Consider the following 16,969-nt stretch of genomic DNA (forward strand, 5'->3'; position numbering starts at 1 on the left):
CACTCTTGTCAGGTGCTGACTCCTGTTCATCAACCTACGACCCAGAGGGAGCCCTCAGCCTGGAGGAGTACTGGAGAGGCCCCATGACTTCCACGGGGCTCTTCTCCCTGCAGCCAGAACCAGAGAGGACCCACATGACGGACCCCGACGTAGGCCGATCCCGCAGCCCCCTCCTGATGGTGTCTCCGAACATCGGGGACGGCAGCCGTCGGGACCTCCAGACTGGCTAGGACTCCCAGGTGGGACCTCCCTACACCCAGACGCCGGAGATCTTCGTCCTCCATTAGGCACCTGAGCGAGAAGTTCAGGCAGTTATTCGGCGCTAGCCCCAAGGGCCGTACTCCTACCCCAAGCCCCGAAAGCACGGGACCCTTCACCACCCACAGCCCCGGACGAGAGAGGACGCCCCTACGCATGATCCCGTGGCCCCTGAACACAGAGGGCCCTTGGCGAAACTCAGCCCCATCAGTAGGAAGACTGGGTCACCTCCACCACCCTTGTACCTGACCGCCACAAAGCCCAGACCCGAAAGGAGCGACAGTGAAAGTACAGAGTCTGTGACTTAGTCACATGAAGGCAGAGCAGTGAATTAACCATATAAAAGAAGTCAGTGCAAGGAACACTAGTGCTAATATAAACATGGTTGGGTAAATGAAAATAACAGTGAAACCGTGAACAAGGGCGAGCAGTGAAGTACAGGTCTATTAAATTGAATACACTACCATCTAGTAACGCCGCATCACACTAAGATCATACACAGACCCCACTGTTAAAGTAATAATTGCCAACAGTGATATAGTACCACCCACTCCACAAATATCTAACCTGGACTTCCTGCAATAATAATATGTAAACCTCTGCCCTAAGTGCTATTCACCGTACCCGACCTTGACCTGAGTAGTATCCTGCGTGATACTACTGTAATAACCCATATCTACGCCTAAGACTTATAATCGTCCAGTGTATCTGTATTCGTGACATCTACCTGTTCCACTGTAGAATTTAGTAATACACGTGTAAGGTCGTTGCCTTGAGTTTTTGTGTTCTGCCTCTCTCCTGTTTGTCTAAGCTCCGGTCTAGAAAGAGAACCCAGCAACACACTAGGCGTTAGAGGGACGGGAAGGCGACCCTAAAACACCCAGCATTACAATGATAATTTTAAAATAATATAATCATATCCTTTATTATAAAAATGTTACTGAAATAGCCTTTGTTTCACTCTAGAAAGTCAGTCTGACTAGCAGCAGAATGCGGTCCATAAAACTTAAATACATAACTCTTAGAAATGTGTTTCCTCTTGCAGATGATAACTCGGCAAGACCATAAAAGAAGTATTTTCAGTGATCATCATTACATTTGCCCTTAAGATTACTCATCTGTCAAATTGTGGAACAGCTGTGCATGATTAGCTATGCGTGCCACAAAATTTACTGCCATGATAGCTTTCAACCCAAAATTATTGTACAAACAATACGATAATAGGAAATGCTATCGTACATCGTACCAGAGGCAATATTATCGTACAATACGATAATTATCATACGTATTGCAACAATGGGTTAAAAGAACTGATTGGAGAATTAAACCGGCAACACCTCACTAGTGCCTAGCAGGAAGAGTTATCTCAGTTAATTTTTAAGCATGACCCTCTGTTTATTCTCGACAAAAGTGAGTTAGGACTTATCAGTGGCCCTCCTGCTCATATTACAGTAGCTGATCCTCAGCCCAGTCGTGGACCCATATACCACTATCCCGAACAAGCAAAGCAGATCACTGCAGACATGCTAAAAGATATGGAGGTCAGAGAAATCACAGAACGATCTACTGCAGCATGGCTGTCACCTATTGTACTTGTAAATAAGCCAGATGGTAACAAACGCATGTGCCTCCACTATCGCCATGTGAATCAACACCTTGCGACTGACATCTACCCCCTCCCACGATTGGATGAACTAGTTGGACAAGCGGCTGGACATCAGCATTATGTCACTCTTGACATGCAAGAGGTGTTTTTCCAAATTCTGTTAGATGAAGAGAGTCGTGACCTCACTACCTTCAGTGACGAGGTCGCACTATACAAATTCAGACAACTCCCCTTCGGACTTAATTGCTCCCCTGCAATCTTTTCCAGGCAAATGAGTTCAACACTAACACCCCTCCTACAGAAAGAGTGGGTCAGAAATTACTTAGACGATTTGATTCTTTAGACTCCAGACTTTCCAACTTTACTAGACCGCCTGAGACAGCTTTTCCAGTTACTTACTGAAAATGGAGTGAAATTAACTCTCAGTAAATGCAAATTCGGCCTTTAAGATGTCATCTTCTTAGGTCATTAGATTTCTACTGAAGGAAGCAAACCTGATCTGAAGAATGTTGAATCGGTCACAAATATGAAACCTCCCACCACAGTAAAGGAAATAAGGCGATTTCTAGGAATGTGCAGGTTTTACAGAAAACATATTCCATCATTTGCAAAAGTTGCTATGCCCCTCACCGACTTAACTAAATCATGAGTAACATTTATCTGGACGGACAAATGCCAGAAATCCTTTGAACATCTCAAGTCTTGCCTCATGAACGCCCATGTCATAGCTAGAGCTCAGGTAGAACAACCGTTCATTCTCACTACAGACACTAGTAACACTCATGTTGGCGGAGTCCTGAGCCAGATTCAATCAGATGGTACCAACAAGCTGATCGGGCATTTCTCTAAAAAACTGAACCCCTGTGAGACTTGATATTCAGTGACAGACAAAGAGGCCCTAGCTGTAGTCCTTGCGTGTCATAACTTCCATCATTATCTGTGGGGTACCCGTTTTACTGTTGTTACTGATCACCAACTTCTCACTAGTATATTCAAGCGGAAGACTAAATCGCCTCGAGTGACACGCTGGATCCTAGAAATGTGAGAATATAACTATGACATCCAGTATCTCAAGGGTAAAAACAATTTTGTAGAGAATCAGTTGTCATGCCTAGTTCGAGCAGTAGTCCGTCAACCTGAAGCCACCTGGCTCGGGTTAGATCAGGAACAAATGAAGGCCCGTCAAAAAAAAGAACTTGTGTGTGAAGAACTAGTGCAGTATCTCGAAGGTGGTAGAGTTCCCGCCAAAAGACTACCCAACAATTAGATCAGTTTGCCTAGACGAAGTGATATTTTGAGCGGGTGAAGGCAGATGGTAGTCTTCATTACAGCCTCGTAGTCTCTCATGCCTTAGTTGTACAAGCCCTCCAACATGCACATGAGTTAACTGGTTATATAGGTCAAAAGAAAACTATCAAGAAGGCAGAAGAACTGTATTACTGGCAAAATTTTAAGGCTGATGTTTGTGAATATGTCAAAAAATGTGTAACTTGTCAGATTCAAAGGGGACACTGGATTGCAGGAACAGTGGAAGGAATTGCCTCCAGTGAATAAGCTGCTGGAGAGGACTGGGATAGATCTTACTGATACGGTTGCTGGAGTCCAGGATTACCATTACGTTCTTACAGTAGTGGACAATTATATCCTATTTGTTAGGTTCTTCCCCCTCAAAACAAAAACAATCCACACACATCATAGACTAAGTCGAGCAGTATGTGGCAGACTATGTCACACCTCACAGTATTGTCCTGAACAACAGAGGCGAGTTCACCAGTAGAGATTTTCAGTGATTCTGCCAGTGACACCAAATCACTCTCTACTGCACGACCCCCTATCATCCCCAAGAGAATGACGTCACTGAGCAGGTGCATCAGACCCTGAAGTCAGTCCTCTCCACCCTATGTCAGGTCCACCCTCTTCGATGGCCCCAACTGCTCCAGCCATGTCAGATCGCCATGACTCAGGCAGTCCATATATCCATGGGACAGCAACCCTACTTCGCCTTCTTCTCTCATCATCCACCTAGGCTGGTCGGTGCACCCTTACCCTCCGTTGACAGTGAGGAAGACGAGATGGCTGTCGTCCATGCCTTCATTCAGGAAATGCATCGGAAGATGACGCGTCGATATAGAGACGTCGCTAACCGAAGGCGGAAAAATCAGACGGTTGGAGCTGGAACCCTTGCATGGATTAAGAAGGAAACTGTGGCACTTGGTACACGTAGAAAACTTAATGTGAAATAGGATTGTCCGTACCGTGTAGTGGAAGTGTTGATGGACGGAAGTGTGTACGTGGTAGAAAATGTGTTCATGGGGAAAAGGATACAAGGAGTCACAGAACAAGTGAAACCCTGTTATGGAGGTGAAGACTGGCTCTTAGAACCCCTGGAAGAGGTCTTTGAACCTGATCTGATTGATGAACAATTACCGTCCCGTGAGAGATGCCCTCCCCAGAGACTTATTGAAGTTTGTTGAGTGTCGAAGCTGATTATTGCCTTAAATCAGTCCCGTGGGGTTGTGTATTCTCATGGCTTGATGTCTTATTCTGATTCTTTTCTCCTGGAGGGGCTGGCTTCTCAGGGAGTTGTAGCAATAAAAAGAATTATGAGGAAAGTTGGTAGGTTTTAACACCCACACCCACTCTTATCTTGATATTTGATCGCCTTACTTTGCCAGAGGTTGTCACTGCTGTGTGGTGTAAGCTTAAGGTTAAACAATATGTTCCCCGACCTAGAAGGTGCTGTTATTGTCAAAGGTTTGGTCATGTTCGCTGTTCTTGCCGGCAGGAAGCATCTGGCCTTCCTGAGGTCTGTGGGAATTGTGGTGGTGTTTCCCATGGTATGGTTGATGGTTCTCACCCCTCTAAATGTTTGAACTGTGGAGGGGTGCATGCAGGCTCCTCATGGGATTGCGATGTATACAAGCTTAAGTATGGGATTTCTGTCAAAATGAAGGAGAACATTTCCTTTTCTGAGGCAGAGGCCAGGGTAAGGGAGAGGTTCATTCGCCCTGGGGTTACCTTTGCTGCTGTCTTGTCTCGCCCTAAAGCTACCTGACAGGTACCCCTGCCGTCACACAATATCCAATCAACTTTTCAGGTTTTTACTTCCCTGCCTTCTCAGCCAGGGAGGGTTCCATGAGGGGTTGCAGCCTGAAAGCGACTGTGCTTCCTCTAGGGAGGCGCCTTCTGTCTCAGGGGGTATCCCCTCTGGAGTGGTTCTTCCTTCATCTTGAAGTGCCTCCCCCATCCCGGTTCTTCCTGTGGCAAATGTCCTTGTTGACACTACGCCCTGTCTTGGCACATCCAAAACTCCCAACGTCGCCCCTGTGTACGGTAAGCATCGCCATGGCTCCTCAGAGTGTTCAGAGATAGAAGCACTGCTACCAAAGATCTTTGCTATGGAGCCCACTACTCCTACTACTCAGGATGCTCAGGGGTCAGGCCAAATGCAAGCTGAGGATCGTATTTTGCTGATGGCCTGGACACCACCAGACAGTGATGGTACCCAGGTCGTTGATGCACCTGCTTAGCTGCACGAGGCCTTGGCCTCTCATGGTTTCAGTAATGTGGGGTGTGCTACAGATAGCGCTCCTTCTCACAGTGACACTGCCTGTTCTACTCTGGCTAGAGGACTTGCAGTCCCCCTGCCAACCCATCTCTTGCTCCACCACAGAAGACCATTGTCCAGCTTTCTTCTTCCTCCAGGTTATCTTCAGCCGGGCAGCACACTGAGCACCATAACGGTTCCACCCCAAGTGTTGTTCCACCTCGGAGGAAGAGTATTGTAAGACTTTCCTCTTCATTGTCCTCACGTTTTGCCTACGGATGTACGACATAAGGTGTGGGTTCCTGGTGCTGGGCAGTCTCTTCCCAAAGGCCTTCCTAAGCAACAATCCAAACCCGCTCGCTTGTCAGGTGTAGTCCCCCATTAAACATTATCCCTCTGGTATGGGTTCTATCATCCAGTGGAATTTTCGGGGTCTACGTGCAAACTATGAGGAACTGTGTCATCTTGTTTCACAGTTCACTCCTCTATGCATGTGCATCCAGGAGACCATGGTTGGTGATGCTCTTCCTTCCAGTCCTTCTATTACCATGCATTTTATTCTGATCCTGTGCTGGGCCAAGATCATCATGGAGGTGCTGCTATCTTCCTTTGCCAGGAAGTTCTATACAGTCAACTGGACATCTCCACTTCCCTGCAGGCTGTTGCTGTCTGGATGTTTTTACTTAGGCAGTATTTTTTTTTTAATGCTAGGAAGAATGAACCAAAGGCTATGAGCCCGCAATAACCGTTCCTTCCAAGAGAAAAACAAAATACAAGAGAGAGCCAAATTCAAGATCCGATCATTTTGAGATGCCTGGACACTGCATTTGAAAGACTGGAGATCATAGCTAGTAGGAAATACTGACAGAGGGAGACAGTTCCAGAGTTGACCTGTTGCATAAATGGACTGGGAGTAACGGTTAACTCTTGCATTTGAGAGTCGGACAGAAAAGGGATGAGAGTTTGTTGCTAGACGGGTGCTACACGCCCGTCATAGAGGGGGAGGAATGCAAGCAGATAGTTCAGAGGAGCAGTGACCACTGACGTAGCAATGGAAAAGAGATAAAGATGCAACAGTGTGGCAAAGAGAAAGAGGTTGAAGGGAGGCAGTAAGAGAAGACTTAATGAGACAAAAAGCCTTTGATTCCACCCTATTGAGAAGAGCTGTATGTGGGGGGCCTCCCCACACATGAGAGTTGTCCTCCACACAGGGGCGGATAAAACTCGTGTATAGAGTCAACAATTGTGCAGGGGTAAAGAAGGAATGGAGACGGCTCTTAGAAGCAGATTTTACAAGAGATGTAATATGATCTTTCTAAGATAAGTCCCGAGTGAATGAAACCCCATGCATGTTCAAGGATGATGCAGGATTAAGCTGAATATTATTAAACATTAATGGTTACACTTGTGGAAGATTTTTTCCGGTTGATAGGTGTTAGAACTGAGTCTTTGATGCATTAAAAACAACAAGATTATTTTTTACCCCAGTCAGAACTACAAGCCAAGTCATACATTACGTGCGCCATAGCCTCATCCCTTGTTTGTTGAAGTAACTGCTGAGATGGACGTTGCGGGAACCTAATGGAAAGGTGAAGGGTGGAGTCATCAGCATATGAGTGGATAGGGTTAGAAGTACAGCTTAGGTCATTGATGAATAAAAGGAAGAGAGTTGGTGAGAGGATAAAAGGGCAGTTTGGAAATTAAAGATTTTTGCCAGACTCGATCAAAAGCCTTTGATATATCTAGTGCAATGGCAAAGCTTTTGCCGAAGTCCTGAAAGGAGGATGACCAGGATTCTGAAAGGTAGGTGAAAAGATCACCAGTGGAGCGTCCCTGATGGAACCCATACTGACGATCAGAAAGAAGGTTGTGATAAGAAATGCTCTAAAAATTTTCTATTAAGAATTGACTCGAAAACTTCTTAGATACAGGATGTTAAAGCAATTGGACGATAGTTAGAGGGTTGGGAATGGTCACCCTTCTTTGGGACTGGCTGAATTAGAGCAAACTTCCATGAAGAAGGAAAGGTACAAGTTGATAATATACAATATACAGTTTGCAGCCTTTATCTTCCTCCTAATGCTACTGTTGAATGGGAGGATCTAGAATGCCTTATTCATGGCCTTCCTTCTCCCTCTCTGTTACCAGGAAATATGAAAGGTCACCATCCACTATGGGGAAACAGTGAAACCAACCCTTGGGGTGTTATGCTGGCCTCTTTAGGGGAGGATAAGGAGTTGAGCATTTTCAACTCCAGTAAGATGACTTAGTTCCATACCCAGACTGCAGCTTTTACTTTCATTGATTTGTCCTTTTGTTCAGCTGATGCTGTTTTAGATTTTACCTGGGATGTGTTGCCACACCTATATGGCAGTGTCCATTTTCCGTTACTCTTGACTGCTAGCACCCGGTGGCCCTCAACCATGTCTTCCTCACTGGCATCTGAATAAGGCTGACTGGCCACGTTTCAGGGAATTAAGTTCCATTCCCCTTTCTGTCAATGAGTTTGGCTCTCCTACTTAGGCATTGTCATATTTCAATGGCGTGTTGCACTCAGCAGCCCTATCATCTGTTCCAAGAATGAAGGGTAAGTTTCCTAAACATCCAGTTCTTTGGTGGAATTCTGATTTCAGTTCCGAAGTGAAAGTCAAACGTGTCGTCTTCTCTCCAATTTGTCGTCACTGTGGGGAGTCTCTGTATTTGTTGCCGTATCAGAGGGCACAGGTCATATGGGGTGGATTTTAATGAAGGCCAGGCGTTCATCCTGGAAAGGTTATGTTTCCATCATCAGTTCAAGAACTTCCCTTACTCAGGTGTGAAACTGGATAAAAATAATTTCAGGATAATGTACTGTTCCCTTCTGTTATATCTTCAGCAGGTGGAACTGTGGCTCATCCTTTCGCTCTTGCTGTTTTGTTTGTTGACCATTTTGCCCGCGTATCACAGAACGATGCTGGTTTGCCTTTCGCTTGTCAGGCTCAATGCCTAGAGTCTCACTGTCTCAGCTTTGCCTCTTCTGGAGGAGAGTCCTATAATGTTTCCATGTCTTATATGAACTCCAGGCTGCTCTGTTGCAGTGCCACGATTCTTCTCCTGGTTGTAGTAATATTACTTACGGCTTTTTACGTCATCTTTCTCATGAATCCCTTTCATTTTTGCTTTCAATATTTAATAAGCTCTGGTTTTCTGGTGAGTTTCCAGCTAGTTGGGGGTGTTGCTGTAGTTATTCCTATCCCCAAATCAAGTACGGACCACCTACAGGTGACGAATTATTGGCCTATTTCTCTGACTTCTTCTATATGTAAAGTTCTGGATAAGATGGTCAATGTTAGACTTGTGTGGTGTTTGGAGATAGGTGACTTCATATCCCCTGCCCAGTATGGTTTTCGAAAATGCGATCTACCTCTGATGCACTTCTGTCCTTGGAATCTTGTGTCTGTGAGGCTTTCTCCACTAACCAACACCAGGTCACAGACTTCTGGAGATATCTTATGACATTGCCTGGCGTCATGGCAATTTACTTCCTCTTCATGACTTTTGTCCTCGTGGGTGCTTGCTTATTTTTATTCAGCAGTTTTTATCTAACCATTTTCTAAGGGTCTGATTGGGAGGGTGCTTTCTAATGCCCGTGCACTAGAAGATGGAGTACAACAGGGGAGTACATTTAGTGTTACTCTCTTTGTTGTAGCCATTAACAGCATCATCAGTGTACTTCGTGACAGTGTACGAAGCTCACCATATGTCGATGACCTCTCAATTTCCTTCACCACATCTAGAATGTCTCTGACAGAGAGGAAGTTGCAGCTGACTCTTAATAGAATTTCTGACTTGGCAGAGTCTCGCATTTTGTCATCTTCGTGGGGTTTACCCAGACCCTGACTTGTTATCTCTATGGTCAGAGATTATCTTGTGTGGAGGAGATGCGGTTCCTGTGTCTTTTGTTTGATAGACGACTAACCTTGGTTCCTCATATTCATTCTGGTAAGGTGGCATGTGTTAAAGCTTTGACTCTTTTGAGGATTTTGGCTCATACCTCTTGGGGTGCTGACCATCAGACCTTCCTCCTCTTCCTTATGTCTCTTATTCTTCCTAAACTTGAATATGGGTTTGAGGCCTACTTCTTTTGCAACAGATGCCCATCTCCAGTTGTTAAATTCTGTGCATCATGCTGGTGTACATATGGCGACTGGGGTATTCAAATCATCCCTGATTTCAAGTTTGATGGATGCTGGTGTACTCCCCTCGAAATTGCGACGTCCGTTGCTGATGTTGAGGTGTTGGTATCATCTTCATTGCATTCCAGACTCAATTTCTTGTGCCATAGTCTCCCACGATTGACCATGTTCTGTTTATGACACCCGTCCTAATTTCACAAAGCCCTTTGGTTACAGGGTCCGGTCTGTTATGTTAGCCCTCTGTTCCGAGACTGGCAGTTTGTCCACAACGGATCCCAAGGGTGTGTACTTGGCTACTCCCTCGTGTGACATTTTGTAGGTCCGTTGTTTAAAAAACCGGCTCATGTCCCTGTCAGGTGTCACTCTCTCTTTTTAGAACATACCTCCACTCATGAGGGTTCATTCCTCGTCTATACTGACGTATGTAGGACTGATACTGGGGTAGGATTTGGTATTGTCTTCCTTTCCTTTAGTAGGAGCGATAGCCTTCCTGGCATTACTTGAGTGTATATGGCGTAACTAACTCGATTTTATATGCACTCTAAATCATTTTTACTCTCCTCCCAATCCATTTTTGTGATTTTTAGTGAATCGTGTAGTGCTGTGTCTGCACTGGTGTCTTTTAATGTATCCCATCCAATGGTCTTATCAATTGTAGAGTGGCTTTTTCTTCTTGGCTGTCGTGGGTGCCATGAGGACTTTTGTTGGGTTCTCGCACATGTTGGTTTGGTGGGTAATGAGAGGGCAGATACATTGGTGAAAACTGTGTCTTCTCAACAGCTCCCAACTGACTACCCACTTCCTGTTTCTGATGTAACACCTTACTAGCAGTACACAATTTGTATGTGTTGGCAGAGACACTGGGATGTTGTTGCTCATAAACTAAAAGAAATCTTTCAGAGAGTGGTTGTACCAAGGGTTCTCCCTTCCATGTCTCGGTGATTGGAGGTGGCTCTTGCTAGGTTTCGCATTGGGCACTCTTGGCTTACACATGGGTTCCTCATGAGAGGTGAGACTCAACCATATTGTGGTGATAGCCTTGTTCCCCTTACTGTCCATCACTTGCTGGTCGAGTGTCCGAGTTTGGGAGACCTACGTCAGAGATTCCTCCATAGGCATAAGGAAGCAGATGGTCCCTACTGTCTCACCTCGGTGTTTGGTGGAGCCTCTCGTGATTTTGCTGACGTTTTTAATTTTCTTCAGGAGGCGGGCCTCCTTCTACTTTTATAAGTAATTGATATTTTATAAACTATTCTCTTATTATTTTCAGTATTTTATTCCTACTAACAGATACTAACTTTATTTTGAATATGCACTTTTCATTTGCGGCGTCTTTTACCTTGTTGTCCAGCAGCATATGACCCTGCCAGTTGTGCCATCAGATTATAATCCAATCAATCAGTCAACAATACAGCTGAGCCCCACCACACATCAGGAACCCATGCATGAGCTGAGAATGCCCACTGTGAAACCAGGCATAGAGGGGAAAACCCTCGACACAACCACTCTGAAAAATTTCTTTTACCTTACTATGAGCAAAATCATCCCTCTGTCTCTGCCAATGTGTACCAATTGCATAATTCAACGAAGGTGTCATATCGGAAGCAGGAAGCAAGTAGTTGGTAGGCAGCTGTCGAGAAGACCCAGTTTTAACTAATATATCTTCTCTTTCATTGTCCACCACACCAACATGCTCAGGAAGGCAACAGAAGTCAACATGACATCCAAGGTGAAAAGGCCACTCTAAAATCGATAAAACAAGTGGATGGGATGCATTAAGACTCCAGTGCAGACTGTGCAATATGGTTTGAAGAGGATATAAAATCGTACTCAGTTCCTGCCATATATACTGATGCAGTACCAGGAAGGCTACCTCCCTGAGTGATGGACGGGAAGACAACACCAAAGTCTAAGATCCGTCAGTATTTACAGGGACAGAGCCCTCATGAACTGAGGCATGTATTAAAAAGAGAGCGAGGGACACCTGTGAGGTATGTCCTTTTTACCAACAAGAGACCTACGAAATACCAACCAAGGGAGTAGCGAAAAACCCACCCTCGAGATCTGATATGGACAAAGTGCCAGTCTTAGAACAGAGAGGGCTAACATAAAAGACCGGACCCTGTCACCAAAGGGTTTCGGTAAAATAGGACGGCTTTCATAAACAGAAGATCAGGAATCCTGGGAGACGATGGCACAGGGAACTGAATCCACAAGGTGATGAAGACGTTTCCAACACCTCTCTCCCGGTGACGACTCAAGATGCCTGGAACCGCTGTCTGACTCTCATCTTCTTCATTTCTGCAACAATCATGGCCTTTCCTTTAACTTTCACTCTGTTGAGCACCACCTCTCCTCTAAACCTCACCTTCTTTTTCTGACTGATACTCAGCTGTCTGAGGCAACTGACAGCAGACCCTTTTCTGTATCCTACTTTCTCTATACTCATTTCAAAGCCAGCTGTTGTGTATATATACGCAACAACTTATCTTGCTCTCATGTTCCTGAACTTGATTCTTCCGAATTCTCTACACTCTGGCTTCGGCTTGCCTGTCATTCTCTGACAAAATATATCAGTGCTGTTTACTTATCTCCTAATTCTACTATCAAAAATTCTTTGACTATCTTACTTCTACGATGGAACACATTCTATCCATTTCTCCTTTCTCTGAAATCTCCATTCTAGGAGATTTCAATGTTCACCACCACCTTTGGCTTTCCTCTCCTTTCACTGATCCACCTGGTGAACAAGCCTACACCTTTACTATCCTTAATGACCTAGAGCAGCTTGTACAGCACCCTACCCGTATCCTTGACCGCCTTGGAGAGAGCTCCAATATAATTGACCTCTTCCTTACAACTAATCCTTCTGCTTACATTGTTAATCTTTTCTCCCTGTTGGGCACCTCCGATCACAACCTTATCACCTTAACCTGTCCTATCGCTCCGGTACGGCCTGCAGACCCTCCAAAGAAACGTCGTCTGTGGCACTTTGGAGCTGTGGATTGGGAGGCCATCAGGCAGTACATCTTTGATTTTCCCTGGCATGATTATTGCTTCCATGGCCGGGAGCCATCTGGATGTGCCTTGCGCATTACAGAGGTTATTCTCTCGGGCATGGAAGCATACATTCCTTTCTCATATCCTTTGACTAATGCACGAAAGCCTTGGTTTAATCACACTTGTTCTAATGCTGTCCGCAACAAGGAGAGGGCCTATAAAAGGTACCGGAGCCAACCCACCCCTAATCACATCTTTTATAAGTTTCTGCCCGGAATCATGCTAAGTCTGTTCTTCACTCTGCTAAAAGTAATTTCATCCATACTAAGTGCTCTCAACTCTCTAACTCGAATTCTTCCTGCTCCTTCTGGCACCTTGCCAGAAACCTTTCTAACAACTTTACCTCATCATCCTTCCCTCCTCTTTTCTACTCTGATGGCTCTGTAGCTATTTCTTCTACTGATAAAGCGGATCTCTTCGCTCAGACTTTCTCCTCTAATTCTACTGTAGATGATTCCGGTGCTGTTCCTCCATCACTTCCCCCCTCTGACTTCTTCATGGCTGACTTTAAAATTTCTTCAGCTGATGTATTTTCTGCTGTCACAGGCTTTAATACTAATAAGGCATATGGGCCTGATGGAGTCCCCCCCGTGGTTCTCAAGAACTGTGCCTCTGTGCTTACACCCTGCCTAGGCAAACTCTTTCGCCTTTGTCTGTCAACTTGTACCTTTCCTTCTTGCTGGAAGTTTGCTCTCATTCAGCCAGTTCCAAAGAAGGGTGACCATTCCCAACCCTCTAACTATCGTCCAATTGCTTTAACATCCTGTATCTCAAAAGTTTTCGAGTCTGTTCCTAATAGAAAAATTTTAAAGCATCTTTCCTATCATAACCTTCTTTCTGATCGTCAGTATGGGTTCCGTCAGGGACGCTGCACTGGCGATCTTCTCACCAGCCTTTCAGACTCCTGGTCATCCTCCTTTCAGGACTTTGGCGAAAGCTTTGCCATTGCGCTTGACATCTCTAAGGCTTTCGATCGAGTCTGGCATAAATCTTTTATTTCCAAACTTCCCTTTTATGGTTTCTATCCTTCTATCTGTGCCTTCATCTCTAGCTTCCTTTCTGGTCGTTCTATAGCTGCTGTTGTAGACAGCCATCATTCTTCTCCTAGATCTATTAACAGTGGTGTTCCTCAGGGCTCTGTCCTATCACCAACTCTCTTCCTATTATTCGTCAATGACCTTCTAAGCTGTACATCTAACCCTATCCACCCATACACTGATGGCTCCACCCTTCACCTTTCCATTCGATTCCCACAAAGTCCATCTCAGCAGTTACTTCAACAAACAAGGGATGAGGCTATGGCACACCTAATGTCTGACTTGGCTCGTATCTCTAAGTGGGGTAAAAATAATCTTGTTGTTTTTAATGCATCAAAGACTCAGTTTTTGCACCTATCAACCCAACAAAATCTTCCACAGGTATACCCATTACTGTTTAACCCGCGCCGTCCAGGCGACGTGAATTAACGTCCGCACATGATGTGCACTCATGTCCCGGTGACATGAATTAACGCAGCAACATTGGAAGGTCCCTAATTTGCACAATTTTCAATTTTCGCGAGTGATTTCGTAAGTGATTTTTGGCACGTATACACGGGACACCTTCCTCTATTCCTCTACAAGATGCCAAGCAGGGACAATGCCTTACACCACATAACCTCCCCCCCCCCCTGCACGCCATTGTCTTGGCAATTCACCTGTTACCAGTGACCTGGCCAATAAAGACATTCAGGGCCAGAGTGATTCCCCAATCGATGACAATGTGGAGGACAAAGTTTATGTAGCATTAGAGGAAGAAACAGTCAGACATGATGATCAGGTAATGTGGGAAAATAAAGGTCATGAATAGTGATGAGTTAGTGAGTGAAACAATCCTTATAATGCCTATATTACTGTTTGAAAACCAATATACTCTTGTACAACATATAAATTCGTACCAAGTAAGTAAATAAATACTGTTTATGAGTGGATAAAATAGTTACCCTCCCATAGAACTCGTTTTCCTTGGTGCCAGCCTGTTAGAAAACCCAGTCAGGTAAGGAGGTACTTGTACCTAAATCGAGTATTTTAAACCTCAGGTGAGCGATTTATCTATGAATTTTCAATATTTCTCACAAAAAGCGGATCTTTGAGCCCAAAAAAAAAAAAAAGGTCCAAAAATGTCGGGACTGGGGCGTACCACTGCCCAGAAAACGTCGAGATGGGGCGAGTTAATATTATTCAGCTTAATCCTGCGTCATCCTTGAACATCCTTGGGGTTTCATTTCCTCGGGACTTATCTTGGAAAGATCATATTACATCTCTTGTAAAATCTGCTTCCAAGAGATTAGGTGTGCTAAGCCGACTCTGTTCCTTGTTCACCCCTGCACAATTGTTGACTCTATACAGGGGTTTTATCTGCCCCTGTATAGAGTACAGCTCTCATGTGTGGGAAGGCTCCCTACATACAGCTCTTCTCAATAGGGTGGATTCAAAGGCTTTTCGCCTCATTAACTCTCCTCTTACTGACTCCCTTCAACCTTTGTCTCTTTGCCACACTGTTGCATCTTTATCTCTTTTCTATCGCTACTTCAATGGTCACTGCTCCCCTGAACTGACTGCATGCATTCCTCCACCCCTATGATGGACGCGTAGCACCCGTCTAGCAGCAAACTCTCATCCCTTTTCTGTCCAACTCTCTAATGCAAGAGTTAACCGTTACTCCCAGTCCTTCATTTATGCAACAGGTCAACTCTGGAACTGTCTCCCTCTGTCTGTATTTCCTGCTTCCTATGATCTCCAGTGTTTCAAACGCAGTGTGTCCAGGCATCTGGAAATGATCCGATCTTGAATTTGGCCTCTCTTGTATTTTGTTTTTCTCTTGGAAGGAACAGTTTTGTGGGTTCGTTGCCTTTGGTTCCTTCTTCCTCACATAAAAAAAAAAAAAATGGCTGCCGATGCAAATCCAAAAAGGAGGTCACTAACATCCACCAACAATCTCGAAATTGGAGATGACCTGAATGCCCCAGTTGCCAGACGTACACCAGCATGATGCACAGAATCCAGTATCTGGAGACGGGCATCTGTTGCAGAGCTTTAAATCTCGCACCCATATTCAAATTTAGGAAGGATGAGAGATCTATGCAAGAGGAGGGTTTGGGCAGCAGCCAAGGAGGTATGAACCAAACGCGTCAGAACACTGCAAGCTTTATTACAAGCTGCCTTAACAGAAGAAATATGAGAAACCCAGGTTAGTTATCTATCAAATAGAAGACTGAGAAACCGAGTCTCTTCCACACAGGATATTCTCCGACCATAGAGATACAAGTCAGGGTTTGGGTGAACCCCTTGAAGACGAGAATAATGCATAGCCACGGTCTTTTTAAGAGAAAAACGAAAATCACGAGACTTGGTCTACAAGGAAATTCTTTTCAGAGCCAGCTGCTACTCCCCCTCTATCAGTGACATTCTTGATGCAATGACAGAAATTGAAAGGTCATCTGCATACAGTGAGCCACTTACACCATCTGGAAGTTCATTGATTACACTATTGATTGCCACAGCAAAGATAGTATCACTAAGGATTCTTCCCTGCAGCACCCGATCTTCAGGTGCATGGCAAATAGAAAGCACCCCCTGCACTAGGATCCTTAGAAAATTGTTTGATAATAACTACTGAATGAAAATTGGCAAGCACACACGAAGACCAAACTCATGAAGAGAAAGTAAAATGCCATGACGTCAGGTAGTGTCGTATGCCTACTCTCATTGAAGACCGTGACCTGGTGTTGGTTTGCATGGAAAGCCTCATGGATAAAGATTCCAAGGAAAGTAAGGCATCAGAGGTAGATTGCAGTTGCGAAAACCATACTGCACAGGGGATAAGAAGTAATCTCGCCTCAAAAACCTCAGAAGCCTATGACTGACCATCTTTTCCAAGACCATACACATACAAGACGTTAGAGAAATGGGCCGATATTTTGTCGCCTGTAGGTGCTCCTTTCCTGGCATTGGGATGGTGATAACTACAACACCCCAGCTACTCACTTGTATACTAAACCAGGAGAGGAATCATAGCCTCCTTTAAAACCCTTTTCTTATGAGCTCACACCCTCCAATATGAGGATTCCCACAGTGGCAGTGCAGTTGAAAGAAGGCGACTCGTTTGGCTGTCAGTGTGGAACTACACTTTGGGTTCCACCAAGGAACCGGTCATTTAGGAAGCTGACCCCTCGTTCTTAGAATAAATAGCAGGACCACTGAGTGCAATATCTCAGTGAAATAAGACACTGCCTCGGTAATACAGCCAAAATCAATGACAGAAGGGGCAATGGAGCGAAATTCC

Source organism: Coenobita brevimanus, chromosome 33 (assembly GCF_032717465.1).
Source record: "Coenobita brevimanus isolate Jiangsu-jjx chromosome 33, ASM3271746v2, whole genome shotgun sequence".
Classification (NCBI taxonomy): Eukaryota; Metazoa; Arthropoda; class Malacostraca; order Decapoda; family Coenobitidae; genus Coenobita; species Coenobita brevimanus.